Raw genomic sequence first — 15,215 nt, forward strand, 5'->3', positions numbered from 1 at the left:
GTTTGTTATGGACAAAGAAATCAACAAGTTGCAAAAAAATGTTTTGGAATGGGGGAGAGTGGATTTTAGTAAAATAAGGCAGGATCTGGCCAAGGTAGACTGGGAACAGCTACTTGTGGGGAAATCTACAGCGGAACAATGGGGGGCATTCAAAAAGGAAATGGGGATGGTACAGGCTCAACATGTTCCCTGTAGGTTGATAGGAAGGAGTAACAAGCCCAGAGAACCATGGATGACCAGAGATATTCAGGTTATGATGAGAAGGAAAAGAGGGGCTTTTAGCAGGTACAAGGGAAGCAAATCAGCAGAGGCATTAGTGGAGTACAGAAAGTGCAGGGTGGAGCTTAAGAAAGCAATTAGGAGAGCAAAGAGGGGATATGAGAAAGATTTGGCTGGTAAAAGTAGGGAAAATCCCAAGATATTCTATAAGTATATCAATGGGAAGAGAATAACCAGGGAAAGAGTGAGGCCCATAAGGGACCAAGGGGGCAATCTATGGGTGGAGCCAGAGGACATCGCTAGAGTGTTGAATGAATACTTCACATCCCTCTTCACCCAAGAGAATGAAGATGAAAGTATCGAACTCGGGGAGGGAGACTGCGAGGTTCTTGAGCAAATTGATATAGGGAGTGACAAGGTATTGGAGGTGTTGGCAGGCTTAAATGTGGACAAATCTCCAGGTCCAGATGATTTGTGTCCCAGACTGCTGAGGGAGGAAAGGGAGGAGATCGCAGGGGCTCTGACCCGAATTTTTAATTCCTCTCTGGCCATGGGGGAGGTGCCAGAGAACTGGAGAACAGCTAATGTGGTTCCGGTATTCAAGAAGGGTTGTAGAGATAAGCCAGGGAACTACAGGCCAGTGAGTCTCATGTCAATGGTGGGGAAACTATTGAAGAAAGTTCTGTAAGAGAGTATCTATCTCCACTTGGAGGCAAGGTTTGATCAGGGATAGTCAGCAGGGCTTTGTCAGAGGGAGGTCATGCCTAACAAATTTGATTGAATTTTTTGAGGAGGTGACCAGGTGTGTAGATGAGGGTAGTGCAGTTGATGTAGTTTATATGGATTTCAGCAAATCCTTTGACAAGGTTCCACATGGGAGACTTATAAGAAGGCAAATGCACATGGGATACAGGGTAATTTGATAAGGTGGATTCAAAATTGGCTTAGTTGTAGGAGGCAGAGGGTGGTAACAGAAGGATGCTTTAGTGACTGGAAGACAGTGTCCAGTGGCATACCACAGGGATCTGTGCTCGGTGCCCTATTATTTGTCATTTATATAAATGACATAGATGACTATGTGGGGGGTATGATTAGTAAGTTTGCGGATGACACAAAGATTGGCCGGGTGGTTAACAGTGAGTTTGAGTGTCTTGGGCTATAGGAAGATATATCTGGGATAGTCAAATGGACAGATAAGTGGCAGATGGAATTTAACCCTAAAAAGTGTGAGGTGATACATTTTGGAAGGAGTAATTTGACAAGGAAATATTCAATGAACGCATGGCACAAGCAAGTTCTGAGGAACAAAGGGACCTTGGCGTGTGTGTCCATAGATCTCTGAAGGTGGAGGGGCATGTTAGTGGGGTGGTGAAAAAGGCATATGGGACACTTGCCTTTATCAATCGAGGCATAGATTACAAAAATAGGGAGGTCATGTTGAAGTTGTATAGAACCTTGTTGAGGCCACATCTGGACTACTGTGTGCAGTTCTGGTCGCCACATTATAGGAAGGATGTGATTGCACTGGAGGGGATGCAGAGGAGATTCACCAGGATGTTGCCTGGGATGAGACATTTAAGTTGTGAAGAGAGGTTGGATAGACTTGGGTTGTTTTCGTTGGAGCAGAGAAGACAGAGATGACCTGATCGAGGTGTACAAAATTATGAGGGGCATGGACAGGGTGGATAGGGAGCAGCTGTTCCCCTTAGTTGAAGAGTCAGTCACAAGGGGGCATAAATTCAAGGTGAGGGACAGGAGGTTTAGGGGGACATGAGGAAAAACTTTTACCCAGAGGGTGGTGACGGTCTGGAATGCGCTGCCTGGGAGGGTGGTGGAGGCGGGTTGCCTCACATCCTTTGAAAAGTACCTAGATGAGCACTTGGCACATCATAACATTCAAGGCTATGGGCCAAGTGCTGGTAAATGGGATTAGGTAGGTGGGTCAGGTGTTTCTCGCATGTCGGTGCAGACTCGATGGGCCGAAGGGCCTCTTCTGCACTGTGATTCTGTGAATAAACACATACACAAGATTACAATTACATGGTTACTGAAGATTATAACAATTTCCAAAATTCCTAGTTAACTAGACTCCCAACATCACACCCCCTTTAAGGCAACAGTCCAAATTAGATTTTAAATTTGTATAGACAATCCAGCAAGGTTACCACAAGCACCTACTCGACAGTGGAATTCCAAAGGCTTCCAATACAACTTTGGTAACTGGAACAACAGACTTCTGCAAAATGGCTAGAGGCTTTTCCCCAAGCCTGTTTCACATGGTGTACCTTTCAGATCTTACATGGCAATCCCCTTATAGCCTTCCATCCTTCTTTAAAAATATTGTTTCCTCTTTACTCTGTAAATCACATTGTTTCCCATGTCATTGGAATGTACTTTTCCCATAATGTGAAAATCTTTTATGTTGTCATTATGGTCAGCACTTCTGGGAAAAATCAGTGTAATAACCTGCCTTCCTTATCTTGTTAATTGCAAACAACCTACCATGTCTCTTTGAAAACCAAACACCACACCATTTATATTAAAATGCAAATTTCATTCATTCCCTATTTGCTGAGACTTATCCTAGTTCACTCATTAGCATTTCACATGCCCTTTTACACCTGGCTAATTTGATAATCAACCTTGCAGTCTATCCATCTCTAATTTAATTAAATCAGTCACACAGACAGAACCACCCACACACATATACACAAACAGATGCCTTTTTCTGTGCTGTAGACCTCTATGACTCTATGACTTTACAATACTCTGCAATGATTTCATGAAAAATAAGATAGTTTCATGACACCTCCATCCTTATAGAAAAATGAACCATCCTAATTTTAAAAGATAGCTTTCTTTTCTCAGCCCATTTTACATTGCTTACTATACTTAACTGTATACACAAAGTCATTACACTACCAGGTGCATGCATTAGCATAACAATATATACAAATCCTTTGAGCATTTGACATGCCCTTTCACACCTATTTTGATAATTTCAACCTTGCACTCTATTAAATCAGCCACACAGACAGAACCATCCACACACACACAAACATAAGCCTACTTTACAATACCCCATAATAATTTCATGAAAAATATGATGGTGTTGTGACAGAGCAGAATCGACAGTTACCAAAGACTTTGTTGATGCACAATTTAATCCACTTCAACATAGAATTTATATGTGCTTTAACCTTAACACACGAGGGGCTGAATCTTAAAGTTAGAACAAGTATTTATTCTCTGGTAAAGTGGAGTAAATTGTGAGTCAAAATTGACTGTGCTCAACAGTTAATCCTGGGCATAAGTATTTCTAAACACACCCAAATTCATTGACATAACTGTTTCTAATTAAGGGTTCATTAAGCAGTAATTAAGTAGACTTGTGTAGAGTTATTCAGACTTTACTGCCAGCACATGTTGGGGCAAATTTCTATCTTTATACTTGAATTTGAACATGTGAGGGTGAACATGTAGAGGACAATGTGGTACCAAAGCTCATAACTAGAATTGAACCTGCCTAATTCTTCATCTATTTAAGTGAATGTACTGAACATTGGGCATTCTCCATTGAGAGTGTGCAATCTGTCTATGTGAATGTTCTTCACTCCATCCAGGCAATATTTTACACCCAAGCATATATTCCCCATTTTGGTAAAAATGTCTGAGTAAATATTATCATTCAAGTGCCAGAAGGGACGGTCAGAGGTTTTAGTACGGTGCAACACTGATATTTCTGGGACTTTCTGACTCCTTTGCACCCGATTTGTCACTTTTACCCTGGTATTGGAACCCATTTGCAGGGTAATTAGGACTCGGATATTTAAATCTAACTTCTGTACCATCTTGAAAAAAATTTTAAGTTTAAAACTTGAGAGGGATAAAAATATAAATGCATAAATAAAATAATCTTCAGTGCTATGTTTGTGTAAAATGAGGGATAGTGAATCAGCAGCCCTCTTTATTTTTCTCCCAATTTTTAATGAATTGAAATAAAAACTGGAAGAGATATAATGCAGGTAGCCAATTCATTATTATCCCTTGTACAATATCACCCAAAGCCTGGCTCTACCTCCAAAGACTCAAAAGTAACCCCATTAACTGCATTCCGAGATTCACGTTGATCTCCAATTAGTGCCATCCCTTTAAAAAGCTGGCACGCTATAAAGTGCAACACCTATCTGCTTTTTGCTTTGATCAGTATGTACAGACCATTGAAAGGTGGAAGGAAACAGGACCTTTTGCACACCGTGCCATCCTCTGCTGTTATATTGGTAAACAGTGGGTACTGAGAACCATATCCAGCCTATCCTGAAGTGTATAATCGAAACGATGGTGCAAAGGAAACAAACGTCTAATTTTTAGCCACATTAAAGGTTTTTTTGGAGATTTAGCCCCTGGAGATGCAGCCCGATGAAAGTGCGAGAGCCAGTGGAGCTGCAGAGCTGACATATTCATTTATCCAATGTTGAATAGAGCTAACAGTCGCCAATAAGCTCTGTAGGGGGGGAAATCACATTTCCTTTCTTTTCCTTGTGAGATTGCCAGCAAGTGACACAAAAGCAGTAAACAAGGAAAGGATCTGGCAAAGTGACAACATTATAAAAAGACCCTGTTGCAATGACGGAAAGTGGAGACATAGCTTTATGCACATGAAAACATAAAACAATTTAATGAGGTGCAGTGGAGCCTTATTAGGTTGCAGAAGCAAGCCTGGCACATTAAAAAAAAAAATCAATTTTAATGGCGAGGGCTTCGTTAGAGATTTGTAGTTTTATGCCCGGGCAAACAATTTCATTTTTGCAATAAATTCGTATTTCACTGGAAAAAATCAGAGCTGTTCCAGCAGCGGTGGTTTATAATTCGACATTGTGACGGTCAAGGGCAGAAAAAGACTAGACTAGTTTCAAAATAGTTTTAAGCAAAATTCTTAAACCTTAAGCATTTATAGATTAAATCTATGTGAACAAAGAAAGGGCATTCAACTCATTGAGCCTGTACTGCCGTTCAATTAGATTATGGCTGATCTGTACCTCAACTCCATTTAACCATCATTGTTCCTTGATGCCTTTACCTACAAAAGTTTAGCAGGAATATCATTTTTCTTTAAAATGCAAAATGAAAATACTATGCTACATTCTTGTTGCAAATCAGAAGCCACCTGCTTGATAAGGTACAAGTTACAAGTATATTCTTGCTGTTACAAATGGACCTACTTCTTGTTAAAATCAGTAGTGTTCTTCTGCCAAAAACTAATAACATGTTGTAGGATTAAGAAGGAACTTAACTGTATTTAAAGTTGTTGAACAGCCAGGCATGTTCATAAAGTTACAACATTCGGCATCTGTAAAGAAGCACCAACTGCTTGGGGGAAGGAATTTTTAACCCCCAAGACAGGGGGTCTGGGTACTGATATGCGGGTGAAAAGTTGTGATTTTGTGAGGCTCCAACACAGACTCTTCCAGATTTAACATGGGTGTGTTTAGATGTTGCCAAGAAATATTCAGACCAAAGTTGTAGATATAGCTATTGCAAGCAGGTTGGTACTTACTGGTGCAACTAACATTAATCAGGCTTTTGCAAATTGTTTTTAACTTCACCCCAAATTGATTTGTCCAGCAGGGGAACTCCTAGTGCTCAGGGAACTGACCAGAGAAATGGAGATGTGTCTAAGCAGCTCAGCTGGGTGCTTAAGCTTGTCATCATCCCATCTGAATAAAAGCTCTTTGATTACTTGCTGGTGTCTCTGATCCTTCTGGGAGGGAGTACTTGCTTGGTTAAAGCTTCTGTCAATTTTAAAGGCTCTCAAAGCAACAAGGTCAGGATGGGAGGCCAGAGCACCAGGTATATCAAGCATATATTCTTATGTTGAACATGCACTTCAGATACCCAGACAAGTCCCCTCAGTACCCCCCAGTCAGAGTGTCCAGAATGATAATAGTGTGCTGTGTCCTGCAAGGTTACAGGTAGTGGAGGATGAAGGGGATCACCACTCACCAGTGGATGAGAAGAACTTAGAGGAGGAGTAGGAATGGGAAGATGAAGAGGAGAAGGATGAGGATGGAGATAGTGTAAATCATAAGAAATGAAATTCTACATGGTCCACTTCCACCAACAGGAACACCTCCTCTTCCAGCCCCCTTTGCACTAAACAGCCTTTCAAGCACTCCTCCACATTCACCCAAAGGCAACCAGCCCCATAAGTAGTCTTAGTTGCTCTGGAAGCATGCACTCTCACCAGTCCAAATCTATGAATAGTGTTGGTAGAGGCTCCCATTTTCTTTCCATCACATGACTCTTCCACTCCAACCACCTGCCCAGTGGAGTGTTTTGGAAGAGTTTACAGGTTGATACTCAACCTTTTTGGCCACGCTATGAACACACCTTTCTTGGCCATCAAGTTCTGGAGTGGAATGTGAATCCAGAGCTTCTGGCTCAGAGGCAGGGGTACTACCTACTGCACCACAAGACCCCCTGACGTACTGATATTCATCATGAAACAAGTGAAAGGGCGAGTTGACTCTTGGGACACAATAGTAGCAAGATGTGGAAGTAGTTCTAATCAATAAACAATAGATGGCATTATAAAACAAAGGTTAACAACATAACATTTTGTCAAGCACCCATGTGCATTCTCTTGGTAAATTACAATGGCTCTAACTTTGCTTTCTATCACTTCTATCTGATGCATGCTGTGTGATTTCAGCAGTGGCAGAGACAGGTTGCTCAGATCCCTGCCCTGACTGCTAGGATGTCTTTGATGGACGTCCTCTGGGTTTTGGAGTTCCTGATGGCCTGGCTAAACATTATTCTACTTGCACCTGTACAGGGATAGACTTGGCCTCAGGAGACAAGGTATTGTTGGGTATTGGCTGGAATGGTGGGGTGGGGGCAACAGGTGAGAAGTGGGAGTAATTTGAATGGAATTTCCACTTCCATGTCTCCTGTTGCCATCATCCCTCTTCTGGTACCAGTGTGACACCTCATTTACTATTTTATTATACACCAACTTGGTGCACTCTAAGGCCATGGGCGAGGTATCTGTCATCCTGTTTAAGGCAGCAGCCAAGTAGACATCCAAGGTATGCATGGCCTCCATGGATACAAATAAGAGCCATGCATGCAGTTCAATAGAGAAGGACTCTCTCTCTCCATGCCAGGCATTCTTACAATTCCCTGTGTCACCGACCCACTCGTGATTGAGTTGAACTCCTCCATCCTCTCCTTTGTTGTGCAGTGCTTGGTACATTCTTCAGTACCTGAGGCACTTCCAGTATTTTCCATCACAATGATAGCCCCTGGGTTCAGCATCTGTGCTCAGCTCAGCAGAGTTTGGCAAGGTTTGTGCCCCTCAACGCAGACTGCTAGTGTTCCCTTGTGAGGTGTGAGGTGTGAATCATCAGGTGAAAATCCAACTAATTGTTGAAGTGGACCGACCACAGTGGGGACGCCTGTGCTGGTGTGTGGCTGTGTGTCCTTTGATGGTGCACCCTCAGAATGAGTGAGGTCATCTGAGCAATTGTCCTCATGCCTATCCAGCTGCACACATGAAGGCCCTGGAAGATAGAAGAAAATAATATGGTTTCGTCATGGCAAAGTCACAATCTTGGCAATCATCATACATCAGAGCACTAAAGATAGCTCATACAGTCTCAAAATGTTAACTCTGTTTCTTTCTCCATACATGCTGAGATTTTCCAGCATTTTCTGTTTTTAATTTTACTGGCCTAACTTTGGCCTGGCTGCACTCAAGCAGCTCTCGCTCAATGGCTATGGGTTTTAACTCACCCTTTTAGGCCTCTGACCATTCCTCAGCCTTCTGCACTACTGCAGATTTCTGCTGGCTAACATTGACCTCTTTTCTTTTGCTGGCTAACACTTTGCTGCCAACCAAATTGAGTCGGAGGAGGAAATCAATTCCTGATATTGCTAGTACAGGGGCAATTCCTACCAGGACAGGGCCTGAAACAAAGTCACGCTCTAGGTGGACTCTATGAAGGAGTACAAACACAGATCCTCCTCCCACCCCACTGATCAGGTCTTTGGATTTCAGGGAAGACTCAGGGGGCAGGTTTAAGTTTCCCTCCAACATTAAGGACTGAGTGGCCCCTGTGTCCTGGAGCAGTATAACGGACTTGCTCACATTTTGAGACAGGTAGGGGGACACAGTCCCAATGTTCATGGGAATGGTTTGGAGAGTTTTCTGACTGAGTTTCCAGGCCTATGGGTGAGATTGTAGCTGTCTGCTGTGACTGCTGTATCCTGGGCTGTGAGGATTCTCTTCTCCTCTAAGCATCCACAGGTAGGAGGGTAAGCAGTTTTTGAATTCTTCCAATAACATCAACTCATGCAATCCTTAATCGGTGCATGGGATTTTTAATGACTGTACCCATCGATCAAACATGATTTGCTTCAGCCATTCAAACCTGATGTAGGTTTGTGTGGGTTTCTTCCGAGTGTTCCGGAATTGCTGGCTATTTGCCTCCAGGACTAACTCGTAGGCACTGGGGATGGCAGCTTTGGTCTGCTCATAATTGATGGGAGTCAGCATGGGGTAGACCTCCTGGACTTTCCCTGACAGCTGCCCTTGAATTAAAAATGTCCAAATACTTGATGGCCATTTTAACCATCTTGCTACTTTCTCAAAAGTGGCAAAAATAACTCCACGTCACTCTCTTCAAATTTAGGAACAAATCTTGCATCATTGAGGGCCTGAGAGAGTGGTTCTGGAGTAGGGAGATAGGGAGTGCCACTGGGTAGAGGGAGATTTTCCCTTACAGCTCCCAGCTGTCTGGTCTCTCTCTCCCTTTCAGCTGTTAGCTCCATTTCCAATTTTCAGAGCTGGACATTTTTTTCTCTCTCTCTTTCCCTCTCCTGTGCTTTTGTTTCTCTCTCTCTTTTCCTCTCCTGAAATTCTAGCTGTATTCTGAGCTTTTCCAGCTCAAACTTGGCTCAGGGAGGGGATTTGGAGTCCTGGTTGAGGCCTCCATCTATCTGTTCGATCAGATATGTGAGATCCAACTGTTCTATCAACAACTGGATCATTCACTTCTCTTCATTTCGCTGGGTAAATTTAACTATGCCTCCCTAGTTACAACTTTCAGTTGCTCTGTGCTAAGGGATGCTAATCTTTCACCATTCAGATCTCTTTGCTTGACCCACATCTGGGCAGAGAAGTTGCCATTTTCATTGTGATAGGGAAAATGAATTTGCTGTGATAAGTTACATGTGTTATAAAATTCATTCCAGCCACCAAGTGTTTCCTTTTGGCTTCCAATTGGCTCTTTTATATCAGATTTGGCCCATGTTTTACTTGGACTCTGGTCAAACTCAAATGGGCAATCCCGGATTTGAGTTCCCAATTTCTGTTACGGGCAGGAGGTGGGGGTGGGGCAATTTAAACAGTACTAATTTCTCCTCTCACAACCCATCCATAAACAGAATGGTGTTTTGATTTATTTCCTTCTTTATAAGTGGTGGCGTATTTCCCAACCCATCAGTTTTTGATCCAATGTCCCATTAATAACCCCACAGCAAACTTCAGACAGTATGAACTAAAAAGAGGTTTGGTTTATTGCACACATTCAAAACGTGAAAGGAGGGTCACAATGTCACCTCCACACTCAGGCAGTAAAGAGAGGGTTAGAGAAGAGAAAGCTATACAATACAGAGACCACAGAGAAAATAAATATTGTTTCACATGGGTTCCAGAGTCCAGAATCCAAGTCCAATAAGGTATTCCTTCACAGAGTTTTGGGGTTGAAAACCAATGCTGGATAATTCACTTTTCCAGTGATGATGATGTCACAGGATGAGATAGGAATGCAGAGATGAATCTGTCTTTTAGGTGATGGTACAGAATTTCCAGCAGAAGCAACATAGATCAAGCCAGGTGTCCAACCTGGGCCAAAGCTCCTTCAGTGTGGCCTGCTAGGCAGATGTTAAAGCAGCTGACTGAGCTATGCAGTTCAGCAAGGCACTACGGCTTGTTCCACAGGCCAAAGGCCCATGACAGATGACTACGATCTTTCCACCATGTCTTTGTCAAAGGATGTGTATCCATTGTCTGGATTACAAAGACTGTCAAATGTCTCAGCCTTGAGGAATTGAAAGGAAGTTTGTGGGGTCATTGTCATAGCAGATGATCCATCTCCTTCTGGCCAGCCTGGGTTATTAAATGCAGATGTCCTTTGTGTAGCTCTCTTTGGACTTGGACTGTACAGTCCACAGGTGGTCATTTGTGGCTCCTCAGAGATAGCAAAGTGCTAGTTTTCCCGAAACTGTCAAATAGCTTCTTTTGTTCAAGATCACAGGCAGACATAGGTTCAACCATTTAAAAGATCTTTGTTCAGTTTTAACATTTTAGGAATAGCAATGAGCATATCTACATATATTTTATAAAAATATACAGTGTGAGGTCTTAGCACCTGATAAACAACATTGTCTTCTTGGTAAGATAATGGAAGAAATTAACTTTGACATTAGTGAAGGGACAGTTAAGTTATATGATGGGCAATCATAAATTTCTGTGGAAAGCTGTGGTATAAGGACCAAATGGTATCTGTTATCCATGATTATAGTGGCTTAACTTCACTCAGCACTAACTATAGAGATAACAATTGTTTGCTGACACTTTCTGCCAATACATACAAAAAAATCATCTCCTCCTTTTAGAGGGAATTTGATTTTTAAATGGTCATGAACAGTTCATTTAAAAACGTGATCAAGTATTAAAATTATATGGAGTGGAATAATTTAGCTCCATCTCCAAGGTGTGAGAAATTTAAGCTGATTGAAATAGATCCTGCCATATCTACTAATTAAAACAGAACACACTTCAAATCAGCAAAACAGAATGGCTTTGACATTCATTTACCGCAGCAGCATGATGGATCACACCTGCCATTTAGTAGCTACGTTAGAAATACAGTGATTTGATTTGCAGATTAAAGGCAAACTCTACACAGTGATTGATGCATAATCTGATGGGCGTTTTCTGTGCTCAGGCACAGGGTATTAAGTGGTGGTCACTAACTTACTTTCATTTATTGTTTTTTCATTAGTCCTCGAGGAATATTGACTGCAATAGCAATGATTTTCTATAGGAAAATATAGTCTGATCCACTTTTGTTAAGCGAGTTAGTGCCAACATCACACTAACATCGACCAGTCCTAGTCTCTTCTCTGTATATTAATAGCAAAATGTACATAATATGTTGACATCAACATAAACTCTGAGACACTTAAATCAACAAACTTTTGAAGTTTCCAAGGGTATTAAGGGCTTTCTATTATTACTGTTTATGCTGACGTGTAGCACAGTGGCAAGTCTATCACGTGTGTGTGTGGCCCATCAGTAAGTGTAGCACAAGGGTCAGAGTGGCCAATCAGTGCGTGTGGCAGGTGGGTAAGTTGACACATAATGTGGGTAAATGTGGGTACATCAGTGCGTGTGGCACGAAGATATGTGTTTGTGTGCAGAGGTAGGTTTGCATTGTGAGCCCCAATGATAAGCCCATTCACTTAAGATGGATACAGAGGCAGGAATCAAATGTAAGTCTGCCTTGAAAACTCACGAGGATAAATATATTGCAATCAAAGCAAGTGACAATGGAAGGAAAGTAAAATTGTTTGAGAAAACTTCCACTGTAAAGCACCTTACCTCATATTGCTGGCTCAAATTTCCTGAAGTCAGGTATGAAGAAGTGGCTGCAGATAAAAAAAGAAAAACAACAAATATATAAAGATGTTGCGGATCTATTAGTCGTTTAGTTTAGTGAAGAAAAATCACCAAAAATCTAACCATCGCAACTGATCATAAAATGCTTCTTGAGTAGCCAAGGTTTTTACCCAATCAGGAAAGTGTGGCAAATTTCATCACCTGCAATGTGTGCTTCAGCAGCTTTAAGGCTCAGTGCGGACTTATGTATAAAAAAAAGTCACTGTGAGGATATTTCTTCTGACTTGAAACACCAAGAAAAGTGGAACAGCTGTCTCCACCACTGGGACTACAACAAAGACACTTTCTACAAAGCCGACAGGATAAACTTGTTTTGAAAATGTACCCTGGAGAGAATTAACTGTGTCAAGGGACAACCATGGACTCATGAACACACAACATCAAGCCTATGTTTCAGTGCTGGTCAACAGCAACATGACTGGAATAGAAAAGTTGGAACTTCTTGTGACAGGTCAGCCAACAGGCAATCCATGAAACTCACAGTGCTTTAAAAATTAAACATCCAACAGCTGATTACGAGGCCAAAGTTAAAGCCTGGAGAAAATCTGATACTTTTGCCAGAAGGAACCAAAAACTCTAGTGAAGGATGGTAGTGGTGGCATATTTGGCTCAGTTATTTGGACTCTCATCTATGAGTCAGTGGGTTCAAAAATCTAGGCTGACACTTGAGTGTAGTACCAAGGGAATGTTGTGTCGTTGGAGGTGCCAAATTTCAGATGAGACTTAAAACCAAGGTCCCATCTGTCCTCTCAAGTGCACATAAACAATTACGTGGTGTAATTTTGAAGACAAGCAGGGCAAGAAGCCCTGTCCAATACTTATCCCTCAATCAACAAAAACAGATTATCTGGTCATCATCGCATTGTGTTTGTGGATCCTGCCGTTTTTTTTCTTTATTCTTTCATGAGACGTGGGCATCGCTGGCAAGGACAGTATTTATTGTCCATCCCTAATTGTCCTTCAGAAGGTGATGTGAGTCACTTTTTTGAACTGCTGTAGCTCATGTGGTGTAGGTACACCCACAGCGCTGTTGGGGAGGCAGTTCCAGGATTTTGACTCAGCGACAGTGAAGGAATGGTGATATATTTCCAAGTCAGGATGGTGTGTGGCTTGGAGGGGAACTTGTAGGTGTCAGTGTTCCCATGTATCTGCTGTCCTTGTCCTTCTAGATGGTAGTGGCCATGGGTTTGGAAGGTGCTATTCAAAGAGCTTGGTGAGATGCTAGGGTGCATTTTGTGGATGGTACACTCTGCTGCCACTATGCATCACTGTGCATGCAGTGCCAATCTAGTGGGCTGCTCTGTCCTGGATGGTGTTGAGTATCTTGAGTGTTATTAGAGCTGCACTCATCCAGGCAGGTGGAGAATATTCCATCACACTTCTGACTTGCACCTTGTAGATGGTAGACAGGCTTTGGGAAGCAAGGAGGTAAGTTACTCGATGCAGAATTCCCAGACTCTGACCTACTCTTGTAGCCACATTATTTATATGGCTGGTCCAGTTCAATTCCTGGTCAATGGTAACTCCCAGGATGTTGATAGTGGGGGATTCAACAATGGTTATGCCATTGAATGTCAAGGGGAGATGAATAGATTCTCTCTTGTTGGAGATGGTTATTGCCTGGCCCTTGTGTGGCGCGAATGTTACTTGCCATTTATCTGCCTGAATATTGTCCAGGTCTTGCTGTATAGGGACATAGACTGCTTCAGAATCTGAGGGGTCATGAATGGTGCATTACATTGTGCAATCATCAGTGAACATCCCCACTTCTGACCTTACGATGGAGAGAAGGTCATTGATGAAGCAGTTAAAGATTGTTGGGCTTAGAACACTATCCTGGGGAGCCCTGCAACAATGTCCTGGGACTGAGCTGATTAAGGTCTAACAACCACAACCATCTCCCTTTGTCCTATCTCAATGGAGAGTTTTCCCCTGATTTTCATTGACTCCAGTTTTGCTAGGGCTCCTTAATGCCACACTCAGTCAAATGCTGCCTTGATATCAAGGGCAGTCACTCTGACCTCACCTCTGGAGTTCAGCTCTATTGTCCATGTTTGGACCAAGGCTGTAATAACATCAGGAGCTGAGGGCCCTGGTGGAACCCAAACTGAGTGTCAGTCAGCAGGTTATTGCTAGGTGCAGCTTGATAGCACTGTCAACAATATCTTCCATCATTTTGTTGATGATCAAGAGTAGACTGATGGGGCAGGAATTGGCTGTGTTGGATTTGTCCTGTTTTTTTGGAGAGGAAATACCTGGGCAATTTTCCACATTGCAGGTTGGATGCCAGTGTTGTAGCTTTACTAAAACAACTTAGCCAGATGCATGGCTAGTTCTGGAGCACATATCTTCAGTACTTTGCAGGAACATTGTTAGGACCTATAGCCTTTGCAGTATTCAGTGCTTTCAGCTATTTCTTGATATCACATGGAGTGGTTCAAATTGGCTGAAGATTGTTAAAAATGCTTCAGCCTTATCTTTTGCACTGATGCGCTGGGCTCCACCATCACTGAGGATGGGGATATTTGGGAGCTTCCTCCTCAGTTAATTGTTTAATTGTCCACCACCCTTCACGACTGGATGTGGTAGGACTGCAGAGCTTAGATCTGATCCATTGTTTCGCTTCGTCTATCACTTGCTGCTTCAGCTGTTTGGCATGCACGTGGTCCTGAGTTGTAGCTTGACCAGGTTGACACCTCTATTTTTAGGTATATCTGGTGCTGCTCCTGGCATGCTCTCCTGCACCCTTCATTGAATCAGGATTGATGGTGATGGTGGATATGCTGGGCCATGAGGTTACAGATTGTGGTTGAGTACAGTTCAGCTGCTGCTGATGGCCCACAGAAGTTATGCACAATTTGTGCTGGCTTTTCTTAATCCACCATTGTCCAAGTGATTTAATTTTGACACAGATCATCATTTCTAAAAGCTTTCTCACCACCGTGGTTAAACATGTAGCTGCTGAGTGTGACCTTACACCCTTTTTTGAACAAGTTGTAACATTTGCAATTCTCCAGCTTTCTGGCATCACTGCTGTATCTAAGGAGGATTAGAAGATTATCTGCAATTTTCACCCTTATTTTCTCAGATTTCTTGGACATATCCCATCCGGTCCTGGTGAGTTATCAACTTTAGGCACAGCCAACCTTTCTAATCTCTCCTCTTAATGCATTTTTAGCCCATCCAATATTTCAATTACCTACTCCTTCACTATGACTTTGGAAGCATCTTCTTCCTTGGTAAAGACAGA

This window comes from Carcharodon carcharias, chromosome 18 (genome assembly GCF_017639515.1).
Source record: "Carcharodon carcharias isolate sCarCar2 chromosome 18, sCarCar2.pri, whole genome shotgun sequence".
Taxonomy (NCBI): domain Eukaryota; kingdom Metazoa; phylum Chordata; class Chondrichthyes; order Lamniformes; family Lamnidae; genus Carcharodon; species Carcharodon carcharias.